Source organism: Cupressus sempervirens, chromosome 4 (genome assembly GCF_028749045.1).
Source record: "Cupressus sempervirens isolate cs-2001-9-10 chromosome 4, ASM2874904v1, whole genome shotgun sequence".
NCBI lineage: Eukaryota > Viridiplantae > Streptophyta > Pinopsida > Cupressales > Cupressaceae > Cupressus > Cupressus sempervirens.
In genome coordinates this window covers 227,802,174-227,808,296 of record NC_143121.1, presented here as the reverse complement: position 1 = coordinate 227,808,296, position 6,123 = coordinate 227,802,174, and the positions used below count along the sequence as shown (strand labels likewise).

The window sequence follows — 6,123 nt, the reverse complement described above, 5'->3', positions numbered from 1 at the left end:
CCTTTTTGCCTTTTGCCCTTTTTTCTTGTTGTCTCTACAAATACCCTTGTGGTTGCTTATATAATAGAAAGTCCCAAAAAACCACCAAGTGATATTTCATAAAACATGTTCTATCTAACCCATTGACCCCACATTCAATATTGGGCATTTAATTTATTTTTCCCAATATTAAATAATTACATAAAACATTATCACACTACTAAAATACAACTCCTCAAGTACATCCCATGGTAATCTTTACATGATGTACACCCATCTAGGTCATCTTTTTGGAGTTCTTAATGGTAAGGAACATATCAAGTGGGTTTAAACTTAATACAAGGAAGCATAAGATAGGGACAAGCCTAAGGATCAACTAAATCCTATAATCAATAGGGCTAAATCTTAGTTATGGGCCAACATTAACAAATTCATTAGGACTCACTTCACTTTAGGCTCTACAGGGACAAGTGTTGGTAAACAGATTTGTCCTTCTTGTTCCTTGTGACAATATGACTCTCAATGCCCAAATGTTGAACAACATTTGCTTACAACAGTTGAAAAGCCATCTTCTAATTATTGACTTCTCTCTAAATTGGTAGGTACAACTCCCTATGTGAATGATGTTCAAGGAATTATGTTTTATTCATAAAACTAATGCGGGGTATGCTCTTAACCTAAGAGAAAAAGAGACAAACCAAATTAAGCCTAACTAGAACTTAATTCAGGCAAGAAAATACTTACTTATCTACAACCCAAGCTATGGAATCCACAAATCCTATGAATTCATAACCCAGTAACTATCTACAAAAATTTAAATAAAATGATTAAGAACTTCTCCTAAATCTTTCCCTAAATCTCATAAAGCACATCCTACTCTGATTAATTCATATCCTCATTACAAAAAGAAAAAAACATCCTTCCTTTCTTCCTGCAATTCAGATTTAAAAGAAAGATGCATAGGAGCAACAGGCTAACTAAATGGAACAGAAATTATTGACATAAAACACTCTCCTATTGACTCTGCAACATCAAGTCTATTACATCAACAATTTTCCCTCACCTCTACTCCAGTTCTCTGACTATATGCATAAAAAGGCCTGCCTCAATCCATCTCAAAAAATTTCATAACTATTGTCCTCGTAGCAACTGTTCAATTTCTCTGTCAGTGACTTTTCAGTTACTAAAACTAACCTTTCAATTTCTTACTTATGACTTTTCACATTTAATGTCTTCACAGCTTTTGAGTTTCTCTTTCATATTTAAATCTATTTCAAATATTTCCAAAACTTTTCCTTTTATGCAGCACTAATGCAAATTCCATGTTGTTTGCATTCTGCTCAACTAGGTAGTTAGTTACTTCCACCCAATCCATAGAATTCTTGACTAAATGTTTGTGTTTTTCTGATTCCACAAATTTCTTGAAATTCACCAACACCATCTCCTGCTTTTCTTTTGGAAAGTCTTTCATCTTCATTCCCCTGAAGAAGGGTCTCATGCTTATGATAATTAGAAATCCAACTTGAGCTATGCTTCTCAAGTATTCACTTTATAAAGGTGATGTCAGTTGGTAATGAACCAAGTGGATTAACTGTTGTCTTTTCATTTCCATCATGTAGGATTGCTTTTGTATTCTCCTGCTGATTTTTCATTTGCTCTTGGCCTCCATCAAGCCTATACCATTCTTTTCCTGTCTCCAGCATTTATCTTTCTTTCCATGTTGAGGTAATTTTTCCAAGAATGATTCAATAAAATCTAAGGTGCCCAAGCTTTGGCTAAATACCTAAGCCTTGTCACCTCGTTCAGAACTCATGAGAAGAATATCTAGCAATAGAACCATTTTCTGCTATAATCAATCTTTGTATAAGCTTTCTCTAATATAATGTCCTCCCACTAGTTAGATGATCAAATAAAAGCCTCTTTGACAGCATCATTATCTATAATCTTGCTTGCACACTCCATTTTATTCTAACATCTTACCTCCATTGAAGTCTTGATCCATATCATCATCACTAATGCTAACCTCCACTAAGAAATTCTCAATTGTGTCATCAGTTTGTTGGCAATCCCTATCTTCTTTTGCAATTTTCAATAACCCAAGAATATTCCAAATCTTAGATAAAGAATGATATGCACTAAAGAAACATTTTATTAATGGTCCTTTTGCATATACAATCTTGTCATTCTTTGTAAATCCATGATATTCTAAAAATCTAACATACAATTTTCACTACAATGAAGAGAGCTTTACATATATTACATATACAAGTTTTGGAGGAAGCTCATCCTTCATCACATTCATGCCCATGCGCTGCACAAAACCTTTCAACCATGCAAAAATGTTAGAAAGAACATGGTTCAAGCTTAATCTGAATTTACCTTGTGAGGCCCGCATGTCCATTTGACACATGACATTCTTTAACTGATAACTGGTATTCTTCACTAGCTTCATATGATGCACCTAAAATGACGGTGGAAAATGGCCATAGTGAGTAAAATTCTGCCATTTCAAAATTATTCTAATTGGCTTTGAAATCACATCTTCATTAAGTTGGAATTCACAATTTTTCACTCAAAATCCAATCCATTAATTCTTGATTGAATAGGCTATGCTATTTTAGCATTATAATGAACTTGTCAGTGAAAGCCTGCATATGAGCCCTTGTATGCTCATTTGATTCAAAAGTTTTTGCAAATTACAGAGATGCTCGTCTTGAATTCTCTCAAATGTATCAGTCCTCCTTGTAAGCTATTGGATTTTGTCCATGTAAATGTAAAATAACTATAACCACCATGTTCACAAAATTCTCTTGCATGTGAGATGACAATTAAATTTTTTGGCCATTTTAAAAGATATATTGCTAGCCATAAAACTGCATGTAGATCAAGGTGATTAGTGGGTTCATCAAGTAAAAGCATATCGGGTTCTATGAAAAGGGCTCATGCATTAACCACCATCCTCACTATCATAGTAATATCATCCAACTTTCCTTCTACAAGACAAGAAGACTGTAAATTTCATTCCGAGTAGCTTCTTCCACATTGGCATATCATATCCCTGCATTCTAGCCTCCAAATAGTAAGGTGACTCAAATGTTCTATCCCTTGCATGTGTGCTTGCAAGATCTGCTAATGCATGTGCTACCTTTTTAACAAATTCTACATCAGAACCTTGATACTTACTAACCACACTCTCTATTTCATGGTCAAAAACATTATCAAAAAGCCCGTCTGATCCCAGGATAATAATGTTGCCCTCCATTATATCAGTGTTGTACACCATTGCATCTTTATATGTCTAGCCAACAATCTCAGAGCTCAACTAGAAAGGGAAATCAAAGTAATGTTCTTGTGGAGACGTAACAAATATTATGTTTCCTTTTCACAAGATCTGGAGTCCACAATCTCCAACATTTGCAATTTTAAGTGTCCCATGTTTTCCCAATATTGCAACAATTACTGTAGTTGAACCAATCAAGCAAGTTTTTGCATGTGCCTTTTGCAATAGAGATTGGGGATTGCCATTCACCTTGTCATCAAGGCTATATGATATGTTAGCCATTAGTTCCTTAGGAAAGACAGCTGGACCGACATTTTCATCAGCCCAACCAGAAACACCATCAGCAATGGCAAGAATGCCTCCATTATAGCTACTAAAAAAAAGTGCATCTTCTCCACCTTTATCAACCTTATTAGGATGTGAAATGAGCTACATGCCAACAAAAAATGATAGCCCCAACATCAACTAGACTAGCTTTGATGACTTTAACATTGTCTTCAAGATCTTTACAGTGCTTCCTAACATTCATGGCTCTTTTTCCAAACACCATGGCTGCTACCTTCCTCCATCTACTGGAGTGTCCTTATCATATTCAGCCAAAGCATTTTCAAAGCTTTATTTTTTTGTAAATCCCAATCGAATCCTGAAGTGATCAAAGTTGGAAATTTGCATTTTCGATCTCCAAACCAATTCAACCTTGTAAGAACATGTTAGAAAAATTTGGACACATTAAGGGAATTTCTTTTCATGAGAGATGACTTTTGAAGATTAAAAATTGGGGGACTAGAAGTATGCCTACACCAAGGTAGGAAAACCTTACATATTTATCTCGTTTACTTGATACTCTTCTCTACAAGACTATCCCCTATACCATAAATGGTTAATTTTCTTCTATGATTTGTTGATAAACTTCCTTATTACAATAGCTAACTATAACCAAAAACTTAATGAAAATAAGTAGTGACCAGTACTTTTAGTTCTTAGTACATAAAAATGATAAAATGATTTTATTTGTTTGTTATGTATTTCTTGTACCCAGGTGAATCATCAACTTGTTCTTAAACTTTTAAAATGATCAGTGTCTTATCCACGAATATATAGAGTCAATAATCAACCATCTAATACCTATTAATCAACTTGTAATTAAATTTGTCAACAATGAGCTTTGAATTTCATTCTTACCATATCCCTCTTATAAACCCTAATACTTATCAATTATAGAGAGAAATTATCTAAATATTTGAATTAGGAGCAATTATAAGAGATATACAATATTGAATGAATTGCATTAAATTGAATGAAACTTGTTCATTTCAATCTCAAGATTATAGATATATAAGAAAGGAGATAAAAACTCAAAAACAAAGATATATATAGAGAAAATCCATCTTACATTGATTTCCTCTAAAATTTTCTTACAAAACTAACAAAGACTCAATGAGTACTCAGAGACAAGCCATTGATACTAAATATTCACCATATGTATTCAAGTATTCAAGAAAAAATTTCATTCACCAGATTATAGAAAATAATGGATGGAACTATAATAAGACATAAGAATAAAAATCTACAAATAGCTGACCTCAACTCCACATGTTGGAAATCCATTTATAGGATTGCAAACAAGCTATAGATGGTAGGAGGACACATCTCTAAATGAGAATGGATACCAAAGGTGGCAAGATAGGAATAAGATATATACAAAAACATTGTTTAGATGTTCAATCAAAAAAAGGTGAGGTAGTTGAGAAAGTCAACATGTAAAAATTTAAGTCATGCTCTTTGACTTTACTCCCTTTTGTCTTTATCTATTCTCAGTGAGTAATATCTCAACTACTTCTTGTTGGCAAGACTTTTATCTCTGTCATTGCTTCCCAAACATAAATTTCTCTATTTGTGGGCCACTTGATAGTTTTAACCTCTTCTAGGTCTTGACTGGCCTTAGTCCACCTAGCATTCAATGTGGCTTTAGATTCAACAAAAAAAAAATTTAAGTCTACTTCTTCCTTAAAAAGTAAATCAATCAATTTATTATAAGGGACATTAGAAACATCTTCAAAAATTTCCACTATATCATCATGAGTAATAATGGCACCAAAGGAATTAGACCATTCCTACCAATCTATCACTATATTAGTGGCATCCAAAATTGATGGTATACAGGGTTGTATTCCTTGAGATAAAACTATTAATTTTCCTTGTATAACCTATAATTTTCTAGTGAAGAAACCAATCAACTCTTTGACTATATCCAAGCCCTCCTTCACTAAGATTATTTTACTAGGCAAATCTGGCTTTTTAACCATTAGTACAATGAGTCTCTCCAAAATTTGTGTATATGGCCCCCAAAGATTAAATGTGGGTGATAGCCATTTAAATTCCTCATTGCAAAAGTGCTCAGCACTTCGTAAACTAACAAAAGAAGTATGATCATGTTGTGATATATTCTTAAAAATTTCAATCCTATGGCTCATCAAACTCCTAATGACAATTTTCCTTATCTAACCTTTCAGTTGAGTAGATTGAGCATCAATGCTCATCCTCCTAGGTTCTAATGTTTCCTCTTCCCCCAAATCCTCTATTTTTTTTGGGGCCTCAATTGTATTACTAGTTGGCTATTGTTGGTCTTCCTATTTAGGTACTAGTCTTGCAGCAACTACCTGCTCTACCTGTATAAGTTGCTCTCTAAGAGATGCAACTTCATTTTCAAGTGCTTAGACCTTGGCCTCAAGCTCTATAATTATTTCCCTATACACATGGCTCTTTCTAAGCTTATTTTCATAGAGCTTTCTCACATATATGTAAACATGTATGGACATAGATAATCTAGTCTCCATCTCCTCTACCTTGGCTTCATTCATAAA

At 33.7% G+C, this 6,123-nt stretch overlaps 1 pseudogene; it reads right to left on the bottom strand.

The window, feature by feature from the left end:
- Positions 1-2,919: 2,919 nt before the first annotated feature.
- LOC149560823 (putative protein phosphatase 2C 26 pseudogene) lies at positions 2,920-3,809 on the bottom strand (annotated as a pseudogene).
- Between the last annotated feature and the right edge of the window lie 2,314 nt (positions 3,810-6,123).